Source organism: Rattus norvegicus, chromosome 10, assembly GCF_036323735.1.
Source record: "Rattus norvegicus strain BN/NHsdMcwi chromosome 10, GRCr8, whole genome shotgun sequence".
NCBI lineage: Eukaryota > Metazoa > Chordata > Mammalia > Rodentia > Muridae > Rattus > Rattus norvegicus.
The window spans coordinates 25,380,646-25,397,793 of NC_086028.1; the positions used below are offsets into that span (position 1 = coordinate 25,380,646).

General features: G+C 39.6%; 1 pseudogene; it reads left to right on the forward strand.

Moving 5' to 3' along the window:
- The first annotated feature begins 4,660 nt into the window (after nt 1-4,660).
- On the forward strand, nt 4,661-14,906 carry LOC134480678 (large ribosomal subunit protein eL8-like; annotated as a pseudogene).
- Nucleotides 14,907-17,148: the final 2,242 nt, after the last annotated feature.

Here is a 17,148-nt window from a genome sequence, read left to right on the forward strand (position 1 = left end):
CAAGTTCTGGGTTGGTGGGTTTGATTTATTTAAGGTTTATTTTTATTTTCATTGCTCTGTTCTTTGCTCTGATTTTTCGATCGAAATTTGGTTTGGCGGTTCCATGAAGTTTCTTGTGGGGGATTGTTGTTTGGGGGTTTGGCTTTTTATTTCGGTTTTGAGTTTTGTTTGAGGATTTATTTGTTTGTTTGTTTGGTGCTTTTCGCCCGGCTGAGAGGCAACTGAGAGATGTCATTGTCTGTGCCTGCTTCCATAAGCAACTCCGTTAAGGCTGAACTGTCTATGACTTGGAGCACAAAACAGTTTTGGTAAATAGCAAATTTGGAGGGGAGTTTCTCACTGTGGCTCTGTGTACAGACTGTTGGTTGCTACAGTCTTTACTGCTGCCCCCAGACATGCCTCCCTTCTAGAAGCAACATGTTTGTGGCACTTTCCTACCAGAGTGTAAATTAAGCATTTAAACAATGCTTTCTTGATGTTTGGTGATTTGGAAGTTCTGTTCAAATCATCAAGTACTTTGCTTCTCTTTAATGTAAGTAAGCGAATCATGTCTCTTAGCCCTGAAGCATGCATGAACTTCGTATAGAGCTAGGACATCTGGTTCCTATGGACTGCAGCAGAAGCTGGAACCACATCAGTCAATTCTAACTAGAGTGAACCTTCCCCAAGAACTTTCTAATACCTTGTCTCTACATTCTGATGTGCGCAGAGATGAGCATGCTGTGGTACTGGGGTAACATCTCATGATTATCATTTGAGATGTTTGAGATTTTTAGACTTCTGGCTAAGCATGGAGGCAGAAATTGTTATACAGTGAGAGGTTAAAGTTGGACACCACAGGCCACCTCTGACTGAAGTTTCATATTTGTGTCATCTCAACCTTTCCCCGCCTACATGATCTAGCTTGAACCTTTTGGCCAATGGAACTCTTCTGTGACAAATCATACTGACTTCCCCTTCATCCGAACTAGGAGGAATTGAAGAGTTGTGCATTTTGATTGCATTTTTTTTTAATGTCTGCTAAACTTTTTTTTAAATTTTTTTTTTATTAACTTGAGTATTTCTTATATACATTTCAAGTGTTATTCCCTTTCCCGGTTTCCGGGCAAACATCCCCCTCCCCCCTCCCCTTCCTTATGGGTGTTCCCCTCCCAACCCTCCCCCCATTGCCGCCCTCCCCCCATAGACTAGTTCACTGGGGGTTCAGTCTTAGCAGGACCCAGGGCTTCTCCTTCCACTGGTGCTCTTACTAGGATATTCATTGCTACCTATGGGGTCGGAGTCCAGGGTCAGTCCATGTATAGTCTTTAGGTAGTGGCTTAGTCCCTGGAAGCTCTGGTTGCTTGACATTGTTGTACTTTTGGGGTCTCGAGCCCCTTCAAGCTCTTCCAGTTCTTTCTCTGATTCCTTCAATAGGGGACCTATTCTCAGTTCAGTGGTTTGCTGCTGGCATTCGCCTCTGTATTTGCTGTATTCTGGCTGTGTCTCTCAGGAGCGATCTACATCCGGCTCCTGTCGGTCTGCACTTCTTTGCTTCATCCATCTTGTCTAATTGGGTGGCTGTATATGTATGGGCCACATGTGGGGCAGGCTCTGAATGGGTGTTCCTTCAGTCTCTGTTTTAATCTTTGCCTCTCCCTTCCCTGCCAAGGGTATTCTTTTTCCTCCTTTAAAGAAGGAGTGAAGCATTCACATTTTGATCATCTGTCTTGAGTTTCGTTTGTTCTAGGGATCTAGGGTAATTCAAGCATTTGGGCTAATAGCCACTTATCAATGAGTGCATACCATGTATGTCTTTCTGTGATTGGGTTAGCTCACTCAGGATGATATTTTCCAGTTCCAACCATTTGCCTACGAATTTCATAAACTCGTTGTTTTTGATAGCTGAGTAATATTCCATTGTGTAGATGTACCACATTTTCTGTATCCATTCCTCTGTTGAAGGGCATCTGGGTTCTTTCCAGTTTCTGGCTATTATAAATAAGGCTGCGATGAACATAGTGGAGCACGTGTCTCTTTTATATGTTGAGGCATCTTTTGGGTATATGCCCAAGAGAGGTATAGCTGGATCCTCAGGCAGTTCAATGTCCAATTTTCTGAGGAACCTCCAGACTGATTTCCAGAATGGTTTTACCAGTCTGCAATCCCACCAACAATGGAGGAGTGTTCCTCTTTCTCCACATCCTCGCCAGCATCTGCTGTCACCTGAGTTTTTGATCTTAGCCATTCTCACTGGTGTGAGGTGAAATCTCAGGGTTGTTTTGATTTGCATTTCCCTTATGACTAAAGATGTTGAACATTTCTTTAGGTGTTTCTCAGCCATTCGGCATTCCTCAGCTGTGAATTCTTTGTTTAGCTCTGAACCCCATTTTTTAATAGGGTTATTTGTTTCCCTGCGGTCTAACTTCTTGAGTTCTTTGTATATTTTGGAAATAAGGCCTCTATCTGTTGTAGGATTGGTAAAGATCTTTTCCCAATCTGTTGGTTGCATTTTTTTCAAAGGGCGTCCCACCTCACTGATAGCATGCAAAGTGTGACGCACAGAGCATAATTTTGATAAACATGCATCTTTGAAACAGCTATTTTTATCACCTGCTCACATACATTAGAAACTAAATTTATCTGGGGTTTTTGTTGTTGTTTTGCTTTGATTGTTTGACTGGTTGGGTAATTGGTTTGTTGGTTGGTTGGTTGGTTGGTTGGTTGGTTAGTTTGTTGGTTGGTTGTTGATGGATTTTTTTTTTGAAAGCTTGTCTTTTGCAGCCAACTATAGTGACCCAAATCTATAATCCTAGCACTTGGAAATCTAAGGCAAGGAATTTCCCAAGTTCAAGGCCAGCATAAGCTATACAAACTAAGACCCTGTGTCTAAACATATAAATCAATAAATCAACAAATGATTCACCCTGTAACTTCTAAAGAAAAGGAGACACTGCAGAAAAGTAGACAGAGAAGACAAGAGCTGGAAGATAGAAATAATGGCAGAAGAATCTTATCCTTTACACAGAACACAGCCTATAAAATCACCTCCCAGCAGCTGTAGCTTGTTGCATTGGGTCAGCAACGGACAGGTTCTTACAAGAGCAGACATGGATGGGAAGGAGCTCACATGATCCTACTCCATTTCGTGGAACGATTAGCAAATGATAACTTCTGGGAGAAGGGGGGCCATTATTTTTGGTTGATAATCACTGGTAATTCTACCAGGTTCCAAGGGATAGTTCCAATCCCATGGGTACACACACACTCTGGCCAAATGCAGAAGGCCAAACAATCAATACAAATAAACATGAATGCAGGAAAGAAGTGCGTAATATACGTAGGAGGGTGGTAAATAAACAGGAAAAGGAAGGAAGTGGAAGAGAGCAGGAAATAGGCAATCACGGTGGTGCCTTATATGCATGTATGACAATGCCAGAGAACAAAGGTAATTAACAGAAACATCTCTTCTTATTTGTTAAATAAACCAGTGAGTTTACCTGGACCTGTGACTAACACATTACTTATACACCCCTGTAGTTGTTTCACTTTCCCAAGAACTTTAAAATTGCACAGATTCATTTCTGAAGCTCCATATTTCCAAGATGCATATTGTTATGCCCTGTAACATAATAATATGCTGAAGCCACAGAAAAAAACGACGACGGCTTCCTAAACCTCTGCTCTCTGCATGCCTGTCTAGAGACAGAGCTATAGAAATAGAATTATCCCGTCATTATGAAGAAGGCCATGTCCTCCCTAAAGCATGAAAAACACAAAGCTACTGGCTGCTAACAAGTTGAAATCAACCTAATGGGTTAGGTTGTATGATCCCTCAGATACCTTCAAGCCTTAAAACTTACAGCATCCTTTATCCTACAATATAATCGAACATAAACTACTAAAGATGGATAGAACACGAAAACATGTTCCTGGATAGTTAAGGTGATAATGATGATGTCGGGTCAAGGTTTCCACATCGATGATACTATAATCAATTCAGCTGTAAGAACTTAAATGTCAGAACACACTTGAAGCCCATAAGCATTTGGAGGGGGAAAGTGAACCTGGCTGACATAGTCCAGTATGAATACCTGCTGCTCCCCCATGAGGAATTATAACCGCTCCCAGACAAAACTAGCAGTTTCTCAGACACTAATATGAGGGGTTTTTTTTCTTTTTCCTTAACCTTAATCACTATTTCATCTTTCCCCCTGTTCTTCATCTATGTTCTTTCTCCTAGGCTAAGACCTCAGAGGAGCTAATTCTTCTCTGAGAGAACTCTGAGAAGTGACCACTGTCACTCCCTTCTGTTCCTTTGCTTTCCACCCCCCCAACACCACTACACCACACATTACCCTCCAACTAAAGTTGTCTCTTTAGCATCCTGCCTTTGCACCCCATATTCAAGTCTTCTGCTTTCTGTCTGTCGGCTTCCCTCCTTCTCTTCAACTCCCAAAATCTTGAACAAATAATTCAAGTTTGCTCCTATCTCTGAGATGCTAGCTCACCTTCTCACCACAGTAAGCTACACCAATGGTCAGGTCTCTACTATCTCAAATGGACACATTGTCAAATTACAACTCCTCTTCTGGTTCCCTGTGAAAACTTCCCACGGTCCTACCACATATCCTTTTGAGCTCCCTCATCCCATAGCGCCATTATTATCCAGCCGAGTAAGATGCCCAGAGGAAAGAAGGGCAAGGGAAAGAAGGTGGCTCTGTGCCCCGCCATCATTAAGAAACAAGCCGCCAAAAAGCTGGTCATTTGTTTAAAAAAAGGCCCAAGAACTTCGGCATTGGGCAGAACATCCAGCCTAAAAGAGATCTCACACGCTTCGTCAAATGGCCCTGCTACATCAGGCTGCAGCGGCAAAGAGCCATCCTCTATAAGCGGCTCAAAGTACCTCCTGCCATCAACCAGTTCACTCAGGCCCTGGACGGGCGAACAGCGACTCAGCTGCTTAAGCTCGCCCACAGGTACAGGCCAGAGACAAAGCAAGAGAAGAATCAAAGGCTGCTGGCCTATGCTGAGAAGAAAGCTGCTGGCAAAAGGGACGTCCCAACTAAGAGACCACCTGTCCTCCGAGCAGGGGTCAATACAGTCACCACCTTGGTGGAGAACAAGAAGGCTCAGCTGGTGGTGATTGCCCATGATGTAGACCCCATTGGGCTGGTGGTTTTCCTGCCTGCCCTATGTCAAAAGATGGGGGTGCCCTGCTGCATCATCAAGGGAAAGGCCAGGCTGGGGCGCCTGGTCCACAGGAAGACGTGCACCACTGTTACCTTCACACAGGTGAACTCGGAAGACAAGGGTGCTCTGGCTAAGCTGGTGGAAGCTATTAGGACCAATTATAATGACAGATATGATGAGATCTGCTGCTGCCACTGGGGAGGCAACGTCCTGGGTCCTACCTAAGTCTCACTGCCAAGCTGGAAAAGGCAAAGGCTAAAGAACTCACCACTAAACTCAGTTAAATGTACACTAAGTTTTCCGTACGTAAATATAATTACAAAATTGTTCCAAAATAAATCCCCATTTTTATACATACTATAAATGTCAACCAGCCTAAAGATGTCATCGTCTGCTGCCCAGACCTTTTCCCAACCTCCTCTAGAGAACTCTTTCTCCTTCTGTGTTAAATAATTTTGGATAAAACAATTCCCTCCCCTTTGCTCCTACTTAGACTTAATTTTGGAATCCACCCCTCTCCTCAGCTCCCAGGAGAGCTGGATTCAGGTCGCTGCTATTTCAGGGAGGCTGTGCTCCAATTCTGCAGCTCATAGAGAAACAGATGTGAAAAGGGAGCGGAAGGAAACTCACAGGAACAGAAGGGGGCAACAATCAAGGCCAGTTCGATTTCTGGAAGTGCAGGGCAAAGAGCAAGAGGGTAGGTAGAGTCAATAAGTACAAGAATAGGTCCCTAACTAGGGGTGCTAAGGAAAGTGCTTCAGCTGCTGCCCTGTTCGCCAATAACTATGGACACACGTGAAAGAGAACAGAGAAAGAATTGCACTTGTGCTTTTGCTGGAGGCTCAACCTGAAATGGTGGTGTTTCCATTTTTGGTTTTAACATTTACAATATTTGCATTTTGATACGATCTCTCTCCTCAGAAGCCGATACACATGGGACATGCTGGTTGAATATTAACAATTCTTGTTTATTAAGTATCTATCAAGTAACAAGCACAGAAAACATGCCTTAAATATGTTCAAATTTTTAATACTATTTAGAGAAGAAAAGTGAATTCACGGTGTTCACATTGTTTGGGGTGGCACCTACAATTTATAGATGATCAGGTTGGAAGTAAAGTCCAGTTCTGTCCAACAAGGAATTCCCCACTCCATGCTGTCATAATGAAGAATTCTCGATTCTGTTTTTACAAAGTGTTTTCAGAGTTCCTCAAAGACCTGGCCTTTGTTCTCTCCCATGCATGAAATCTCTTTGTGAAAAATAGACTCAAGGTTAAATCTAAGTCATTTTTATTTGTTTGAAAGGAATGTAGCAAGGGTTTTTATAAATGCATGGAAAAACAAGGCAGAGCAATATTCAGAGATGGGAGATTCCAAGGTTCCTAACTCACCATAGTGTTCAATTTTGCCCAAGGCCAGTCTTGTATTATTATCTCCAAATATCTAAAAAAATAAAATTTATCTCCACAACCCAACAAAGTTCATTAAGTATAGATGACGAGGAAAGAGAAGATCTGAGACTAGGGCAATCCAACTCCTATTTGCCCAAGGCAAAATCTAGAAGGAAAAGAATATATACTACCAGGATTTTCATTCCTCTAACCTGTGATGTAATTTTGAATATATGCATTTTGGTTCCCAGATTGTTAAGGGCAATATATTGACATGTGTCCTAAGTAACTAGTGTGAATTATTCAAACCCAGGAGTCCCTTCATTGCCAACACTTAAGACACAAAACAGCTAAGTGGATCTCTTCTACTTGAGGACAGCTTTGGCTCACCTCTTCATCTATCCTCTTAGCTCTTCTCTCTCCCATCTCTTTATGTACGAGTGCACCAACTATGTCATGCTAACACTTATTCTTGCTGTGTTTAAGTTCAATTGGTAGGAGTGTTGAAATCCAATGAGAACATTCAAAGCAGATATGCAAAACTTCCTAGAACAAGGTAGGTGCCCAAATGGAAAGGATCATTAGTCTCCATCCTAGAAATTTCCATGAAAACAGAAATGGTAGTCTAGTTTATATATCAGTCTATCCCCTTGAGGCCATAAAGTGCTAAAGGATGTATCACAGTATCCATCAATAAGTAATTTTTTAAAAATGTGAAACTCAACAGTTTTACCTGATATTTCTAATGATACAGACAAAATGTGAATCTGCCTTTACAGTAATTCAGGCAAAGGCCTCACTATACTCATTCTGCTAAATTCCTAAGTACATCTTTGCAGTCCCTCTGGTGAAACAATTCTGCTTTCATAACAAGAAATGTTTAGGGCAGTTTTGGCCCACCTTTCCATTTACCCTCTTGGCTCTTCTCTCTCCCATCTGTTCATCAAGTTGATAAGCATCAGTTATAATCTCTAGGGAATGAAAATACCTCTTTTATTCGGCCTTCTAGTTTTTATGAGGATAATGCTGGAGTGCTACAATAATATTAGTTAATGAAGATGAAGCTGTCATCATTACACGCACTGTGAATCCTTCTCTTCCTACTGTCCAGGTGTTGGACAGGCACTCTACTGCTCAAACCCCCTGTTGAGAGACTCTCAAGATGAATGTAAATGTGACTTTTCCTGCCTTATGGGGTAAGATAGCAAGCAATTAGGAAATGTCTAAATGTTCTTGGAAGGAGATCATGGGCCTGTCTAAATATTACAGGTTATCACAAAATGGAGCCTAAAATCATAGTCATCTCTGGGATGCATCCTTTGAAAAAGGAACAAAAGCCTTCTCAAAAATAGTCTTCTTTCAGAGAAATAACACAAACAGAAACACGAGTCAATGTTTTCTTGTGGCTGATCCATCAATATCAGACCCCTTAGCCTTCACCCATACACTTCCACAATGCAGATGTGAAGCACTTATGTGGTTAGATGTTGTGCACTGTTGATTTGGGAGGTTTATATATTATTAGAAATATAAATTGTTAGGTGATACATGATAATAGATAGATGATAGATAGACATGATAGATGATAGACGGAAAGGTACAGATAGATGATAGATAGATAGATAGATAGATAGATAGATAGATAGATAGATAGATAGAGAGATAGATAGAGAGATAGAGAGATAGAGAGATAGAGAGATAGAGAGATAGATAGATAAATGACTAGAGAGAGAGAGAGAGAGAGAGAGAGAGAGAGAGAGAGGTGATAGATATTTGCAGTCCAGTATTGAAGCACTGATACAATTTGAGAGATGCTGTTTAGACCTGGGACTTCTAGGGTACCACAAACACACTAGAAGCAACCCACCATACAATATGAGGGACATTAGTAAATGAAGCTTAAACTGAACTCAAACTTTTACTTCCAGTTTGCTTCAATCATTCCCACCTTTCTGCTTATTGCCTGCATATCAATACCAGAGGGACATATATGCATAAATATGTCCAAAACCAAGTTTCTCATCTTCTTCCAAAAATTGCTGTTAATGCTCTCAGCCCCAAAACCCTATCATCTCTAAATAAAAACTGCATCATTCCAGGTACATATGTCAAGAGCCTGGATTCATCCTTACTGTATTCTTTGTCTTACTGTCCTCCAACCCAACAGTGAAACCTTTGGCCAATATTCTAAACATCAGGATTAAATGGCATCTCACCACCTTTACTGCTGCTATCCTAGCCCACATTGCCACCAATGCTTGCCTAGAACATTGAAACGCAATTGAGTTTACTAATTAATTTTTCTCTGCATTTTAGTGTATTTTCAGAAAATAAATGCATGAAATTCCTTGCTGCACTGCTCTAAAATAACTGCATACTTGGCTCCTCTAAAACGAGACACTTTGTAAAGGCTTGAAAAAGCCCACACAGCCCACATACAACACACACAACAACTTGTCTAAGTCCATGCTCACCCCTTCCTACTTTCTATCTTCAGTGGCCTTACTACTTCTTCAGTGGTCATGCCCCTGCTTCATGGTGCTTGCCTTTGCTGTTCCAATTGTGGCAGATAATAGCATGGTACCTCACCTATTTCCCATATATGCATTAACAACTCACCAAGATCATTCCAAGCCTTCTCTTTTCAAAATTTGCAAACCTAACAGCCAACCTGCCTGTCTCTTTATCCCTTCTCTGCAGTGTTTCTTCCTAGCACTCACCTCCATGTGCTGAGTTTGTGTGTCAACTGTCTACCCCACATGCTTTGACTCTAATCTAAAGGACGGTAGTCACTAGAGTCAGTTTCTTTTCTGCTTTTTATTTGCTCTTCTTTCCCTCCACAGTGCAATATCTGACACATGACAAACATTGAATAAGTACTTTACTTTCTGCCACCTTACTGGTCCTTGAGGTAGATAGTTATCCAAAGACCTACCAGGCTACAAAAGAGTTTTTTTTTTTACCCCCAAACACTTGAATATGTAACTTCCAAGCATGAAGAAATAAAAGAGGAAAACTGAAATTTGGTTTTTCCACTCATTATAATATTTAACACCAGTCTTCTAATTATCAAATACTACAAGGCTGGTTTTCACTGGAGAGCCAGGCTGGAGGGGAAGAAATCAAACCAAAACGCTCATTTCACGACTCTGGATTTGTCCTTGGGATGTAAGAAACAGTTTTGTTCAACATCTAAAACAATGTTTTTAACCTGTAAATTTGAAAAGAAAATTAAAACTTGCAGCTACTTGATGTTTTGGGGAAAAACCCTCCTGTGTAGGGGAAGAACCCTCCTGTGTAGCAGTCGTGAAGATCTAGAGCTACAGCAATTTCTTCTAATAAAAAATAATTTCTGATTTTCTCAGAGCTGAGAAAATGTCAATGTACCTGAACCTCTGGTTAATAAAATATGCATTTCTAGGGTTTTTGTTTTTCAAACTGGATTTTTATTTACGTTTTAAAGTTCTTTAGTCAATGACAATCATTAGAGAAAGCCTCTAAAAATAAATCATAAACTAAATTGCAGGAGAAGTGAGAAGACTTAAGACCTTGTCTTGGACAACCCTCAGTGAGATGGAAACTTCACCTGACCATGAGACCAGGATTTACAAATCATCCCACCTTCACTGTTAGCAGAAATGGCAATCTGTTGGAGTTTCATTTTTACTGCCACCATAAAATACCCTTAATTTGAGGAAAAAGTTTTATTTTAGCTCAGAATTCCAGCTTATAATCTATTACTGGGGGGAAATCAAGGCAGCAAGAGCTAGTCACACCACATCAACAGCCAAGAGCAGACAGAATCTGAATGCACTCATGCTTACTTGTGCTCAACCCCCTCTATACAAAACCTAAGCCAAGGGAATGGTGCCACCCTTAGTAGATGATGTGTGTTCCCAGGATAACTAACTAATGCAATTAAGCCAATTTGAAACACAGAAGCCCACAGGCCAATTTGATCTAGGCAATCTCTCAGTGAGACTACTTTCTCAGGTAATTCTAGATAATGTCAAGTTGACATTTAAAGCTAACAACTGCACGTACCTTTCTTGTCATATATTATCTATCCCCTGTTTTCTAGAAACATCTAAAGACAAGAATCTACAGACTTGCAAATAATCTTATAAGTGGCTAGAATAACACTCAGTAAAATAAATGTGGTAAGTACTAATTTGTTGAAAGAATGAATGCATTGAACATCTTTTCTCCTTGCATTGCATCAAAGTAAAGATAGGATTTCAACTTTTGGGAAGTGGCGAATTAATCTGAACAGCTAGTATTGAAGGCATGATTTTGCAAAGTGTACCTTGTCCATATAAAAATCCGTGCCATATAAAAGAGTTCTGTTTAGTGTAAGCCCATCCCTGCTGCCCTCCCCAACTCCCAATACAATAAATGAAATGTACATTTCTGTTGGCTTCTATTTGCTGGATGACATTTAGTTTTAATTCGAACTGGTCTTCATAAATTCTGGCACTGTGAACAACATCTTAAATGGCTCTATTCTTTATTCAAAATCGTCCCTCTTGCTCCCAGAATTGCAGTAAATAGATCTTCTAAAGGGGAAATAAAACTATTTCAACAACAGGCCTATTTCAGCAGTTTTTTAAAAGGTATTTCTTTCATTCCCTTGGCTAGACTTTTCGTTTTATGCTTGGAAAGTTGTGTTATATATACACGTATTTTAGTCCAAATGGATGTGGTATTTTTTTGTTGTTGTCGCTATTGTTGATTTTGGCTTTTCTATTTTCCACTTCAGTATGTTTGCAAAAGCAAAACTATGTATTTCTTTTATTCTTCCATTTGTGAGTCTCCATTATTGAACCTGTCTTCCCCTTTAAAGAAAGAATTCTCTGGATACACTGACTCATAATTTCCCTGAATGAAAAAAATCAAACTTATAGATCAGAATATTTATACCACATAATAATCTTAAGACAATCATTCATTTTCGACACACTTTTAGGAGTACCTTATGGGCAAGCTTTTTCAGACTTTTCTTCCTGTAGACCTTAATGTCAACAAGGGCATCAGAATGATAATCTATACAGACCTTCCTGAACCATCTCCATGAAAAAAGGGAACCAGTAGAGGAAGCAGGGAGGGTTCTTCAACAGCATGGTTGTTTTAAAGAGCACGTTCAATAGCACTAATTCCTCCCTCGGCCTCATAGTAACTTCTTAATTTCAGAGAAATTATAAGTAATTTGAATTAAAACTAAGGAAATAAAACCATATACAAAAACGAATAAACAAATGGTTTCATCACAATGTTGTTTATTATAACAGCAAAAATATATAAGTATACAATACACACACATATATTATATATTATATATATAACTGAAAATGGAGAATAAAAACACTAGACAAAATAAAACCACATTTTGATAATATCTCTAAATAAAGTACTGATTATTCTTACCTCCCATTTTTGGAGACAAGTTCTAGCCATGTAGTCCAGGCTGATCTTGAACTCCAGGCCCACTTGACTCAGTTTCCCAAATGCTGGAGTTACAGGCATACACCATCCACTTGTCTCTATGTGCTTTCCATTTGTAATTTCCCCAACAACATGACTTCTAATTAAATCCATTTCAGAATGGTTATGAAAAATATTTTGTATATGAAAATTGAATCCTATGATCCATTTTATGTTTAGTTATGTATATATATATATATATATGCCCTAGTTATAGGATTAGAATAGAGTACTGACCTACCTTGTGTAGAATAACTCTCACATGCTGACCTTCTCACATATCTTCCCCTGAAGTACAGCCACTAGAAAGCATGTGGAAATAAACAGGAGGAATACAAAGAACCAGAGGATGGCCATTCCTCATTGCTAAGGAACTTGTCCTTTTTATGGTCCCACTGTCTCCCCTTCACTTTTAGACAACTAAAAAGTAGTATGAATGATTCCATGAAACATGATCAATGACTTTTTTTCAGGCAAATTTTTAGTTAAAGAAATATCAACTCACAACATTATGGAAACATAGCACTGTTAAACCTTCACTTATACAATTTTTGTTTATTCTTTACTAAAATGCGTAGGTAAATTTCATCATCTCCTTCAGTTGCTTTCATTCTTTTTAAAGGACCCTATCCTACATTCCTACTTCACAACCTTGTAAACATGTTAAAGATTTTGCATTCGTGCTCTTCAATTAATTTTTACAAACAAGATTCTCATTTGAAATAATTGTGTGATTTTTTTTAATCCAAAGAGAAATTTGAGTTCTGGACTAGAAATATCTCTCCACAGTGGCACAAACTCTAAAAGTAAATATAGCTATTAAAATTAATTACACCAAATTGCCTGAGCAAGGTAAACAACAAACCGGGGCCAAGTGCTACAAACTTGAGAGTCGCTTATCAAACTATCTCGTAAAAGCCTCCAAAAATCGATAATCCTCCAGCCTTACTTTTATGATAGCATTAGAAGTAGCATTTAACTTTTTTATATAAAGAGCAATCACATGGAAAGCTGGCCCATGCTAATCCTTTAAACCTATTACTAACAGTTTATGCACTATAATCCTAAGCAAACCAGAGAATATATACATACACTTTCTCCCAACAATAGCTCTTTCAAAAAGGCTTCCTGCTAGGCAGCCACACCACCTAGTCACTAAACATTGCCTAGCCATGCGTGGACTAGCCAGGCATGACTCATGGATGGGCGTTTCCAGTCACATTCCAGTCTCTGGAGCAAATGAAGTAACCCAGTATTGGATGTTCTCTCATATATATCTAACATAGGTGGAAGAAAAAGAAGGAGATGAGAAAGAGGCAGAAGGAGAGGAGAAAGAAGAGAAAGAGGAGGAAGAATTTACTCTGTTATTCATTACTCATTTGGCAAATACCTTGAGGTTCATATTTTTACAATTGGTTTGTCCTTTGGGCTCAGGTATCATTTTTCTCACGAGTTCAAAAGTAGAAGAACTCTAGCCATTTCTATAACGAGCATTTCTTGTTTTTTTTGTCATTTTTCATTTTATTGACATAATTATAAATACAACAAATAAATGTGACCTTCAGAAAAAAAAAGAGTCGTTGCAGAGATTTTCATGCCTTACTCTAGTAACAGCAAGCATGGCGTATGCTCACAAAACTGAGGGGGGGCGACTGCTTTACAATAGAGACATTTGTTAACTCACTTTCCTAGTATTCCTGCTACTCACCAAATACCAATGCCCACTTGGGGCTATGCAAGCAGTTAAATCAGAGGCAACTGTCTAAAATCTTGTAACAAATGGTTAAATAAACTCTACCCAGTCCATACCAGGGGATAAGTCTTCGTTATTCAATATGGTGGGCGTGTCTCAGTACAGCGTTAAACACATTTGCAGGACAAATTACCAATTAAAAATAAACTATTAATCAATACCAATTTTATTCCAACAGATATCTGTATTATAATGGAACACAGAAGAACACAAGACAGACAATTTTTAATATGTGCGTGCCTGAGTGTATCTAGGTGCACCCTATGAGTCTAATGCCTGTGGGGTTCAGGAAGCAGTCTCAGATCTCCTGGAACTGGAGTCACATGGTGTTGTAAGCTACCATGTAGGTGCTGGGGACCAAGCATGGGTCTTCTGCAAGAGTAACAAGTGCCCTCAGCTGCCCCACAGACAAACTCTGGTCTTCACTTACCTCTGATTGTGATACTATAAATGACATGGTATCTTGGTTTTGAACCTGTCAATGTTGTGTGTGATGGCAAATAGAAGTTCATTAGCTAACAGGCTCAGGAAACATGATTTCAAGAGACAGGAAGTGGGTGATTAGAGGCAAGGGAGAAAGAGGGAAGTCTGTTTGTCCTAGAGCTTTCTCAGACACATACGTGGAACTTCGCACAAATGATAACTCCATTGATTTGCATGAAATGTCCAGAATTTAACAATCAGCTTGTGACTTCCGGGATACAGATGGTTAAACCATGGAAAGCCAGGGTGCCTCCGCTGTTCTTTGTCCTGTGCGGCAGACTAGTTCAATTTCCTTACCCACATGTTCTCCATTAATTGCCTTTGCAATGGATTGCTAATAAGTTTTTGATGTTAAGCAAACATCAATGCTCCCATTAAAGTGAGACCAAACACTGTGACTATTTGTTTAATAACACAGTCTGAATGAAGGACGAAGTTCAATTAGCACTGGAGCTGATACAGCCTTCATTAGGAAGGAGAGGCAATTAAAAAGTGGAAGGCTGCAGGAGGCACTGATGTGCACATCATGCGGCAGGCAGAAAAGGACAAGCAACACCAAGTTCCCTTTGAAAAAGCCGGAACATGAAGACTTCAGACGGAAAGAAGGATCATTAGCTCGGAATTAAGCGCTCTAATAGGGTGATCCTTACCTCGCTAGCTCCCGAAGAAATATGAGGCCAAATCATGTAATCTAAATAAACTGTGGGGTGTCAGGACAGTTGGAACAGACGGGATCTCTCTAGAAGGTAGACCTCCATTTAGCACAGGACAGTGTTTATAGACTCTCTTCTATGGATAGTACTGAGCACTGTTTGGGGAGACAGAGGACCCACCTGTATCATTAACTAATTGTGTGACCTTGAATCAGCATCCAACTTCTGTGGGCTTCTTTCCCTGTCTGCAGAACGTTCCCTGTCTGTGGAAATAAATCAGCTTCCCTAGTTAAAACTCGTCACAATTTTATAATCTAAGTATTTTCCTCCATCATTGTTACTCTAGTGATGCTGAACAGGATACAAATCATCAATTACCTAAAGGTAAGCATCTGATTTTCTGAAAGAAGTGTGCTAAGGAGTACGGATGGTAGATTTACAGCATGACTAAAAACTTCAGAATTTAATGATCATCTTGTAGCTTCAATGATGCACTTAAAGCACAAAAACCCAGAGGGTCTTCACCTTTCTCTGCCCTGTGTTGTTCTGTTCCAATTTCTATATATGACCTAGAAATTTTAAACAACGTAATAAATATAATTTTTTAAGTCCTCACTTTAGAGTCGTGAATGTTTATAACATGGTGCCAGATATTTGGAGATAATAAACGTGTCTAAAGTGTGAAAAGGAGAATTCTTTCATCTATTAAATTGTTTAATGACAACTCGGTCGTACTCCAAGGTCATTCTTGACATCGCTGCTTTGTGAAGTGGCCCACTGGGATCAGACCAGCTGCCTAGAGTCTGTTTTGCCTGCAGAGCTCCCACGAGGGAAAGAAAGCTAGCCAGCCTTCCAGAGTCAAACAGTAGACAGGAGCACAGACGATCGTTAAGGAAGAGCAGAGAAATATTGCAATAAAACAAGCAAGATGGGGGTAAAAGCACAGGATTTAAAGAGGAAGATAATTTCACTCGAGTGCAAAAGGCAGCAATCCCACTTGGAGAAATTCATTCTGCAGAAGTGTTTCTTTAGTATATTTGTTCAACAGCCATTTAACAAATGAACTACAGCAGCCTCTGCCTAGAGAGCTAACAGAGAAATAAATGGGTTGGGCGTGGGAAGAGGTGAGGGGATGACCAATGGCTCCTAGTCAACGTGAAACAAAAGTCCACAAAACCTAAGGAAAACTGTGTTTATTCAAATAATAGCAAATATTTTAATGTTGGTGATATAAGGAGACTCTGAAGGGGAAGTAGATGAAACTGAGGTTGGAAAAGCCACAAGACACTCGTTCGTGGGGAATCAGAGGCTGTGGCTCACGCCTTTAGACGTCACTGGATTATGTGGGGTGTGGCGTCACTGAAAGTTTTTTACCACAGTGTATCCAATATAAATGTTTAAATATCACTCTGGGCTTCTAGTAAAAAGTAAGCAATGGAAGGTGCAAGACAAGGCAATAACTCAGAAAGAATGATAGCTTGGGTAGTGTGATGGTGAGAAAAGATGCTGAGAAATGACAAGTATCTGCTTTCTCTTTTAAAAGTCTAAAAAGACTAGACCGAGGATTAGTTGCAGAGTGTTAGAGAAAGAAGGACACTAAGAACCTGACAAGGCTTCAAGGCTGACTTGATATTTACAACACAGAGAGGACTCCAGTGGTTGAGCTTTTATTGTGTATTGTTCCATGATAACAGGGTAAATATCTATGGACAGTGCGTAGCCACACAAATATTGGTAAACCCATCTAATTAACCAGAAAATCAAGAAAGAACTTCATGTCTTCTCATAAGAGGAATGTATGTCTATATTAAATTGGTCACACACTATAGAAAAATTTATTGTGGTACTGTTAACATGTATTTCATATCTGTATCTGCATAACCAGATGTGATCAAATTTTGATAACTATGAATCTTGAAGATTGAAATAGAGACTTTCATTATCAATTTATATGTACAACTACTTGAAGTCATATTTCTGCTCTAATTTTTAAAAGAAGTTATGTTTTTGTTAAGTAAGCAAGAATGGCCTATTCGGTGAAGCAGTACTGAACTGTGGTTAAGCTGTGGAAATCAGGCTCTGAGTGCAAGTCCTAAGTTTTTTGTATTCTGACTAAACTAGAAAAAGTACTCAAACTCTTTGTGCCTTAGTAGTTCTTTTAAATGAAATATTATCTATTTAAGAAATGCACTGTGTTGGGGTTGGGGATTTAGCT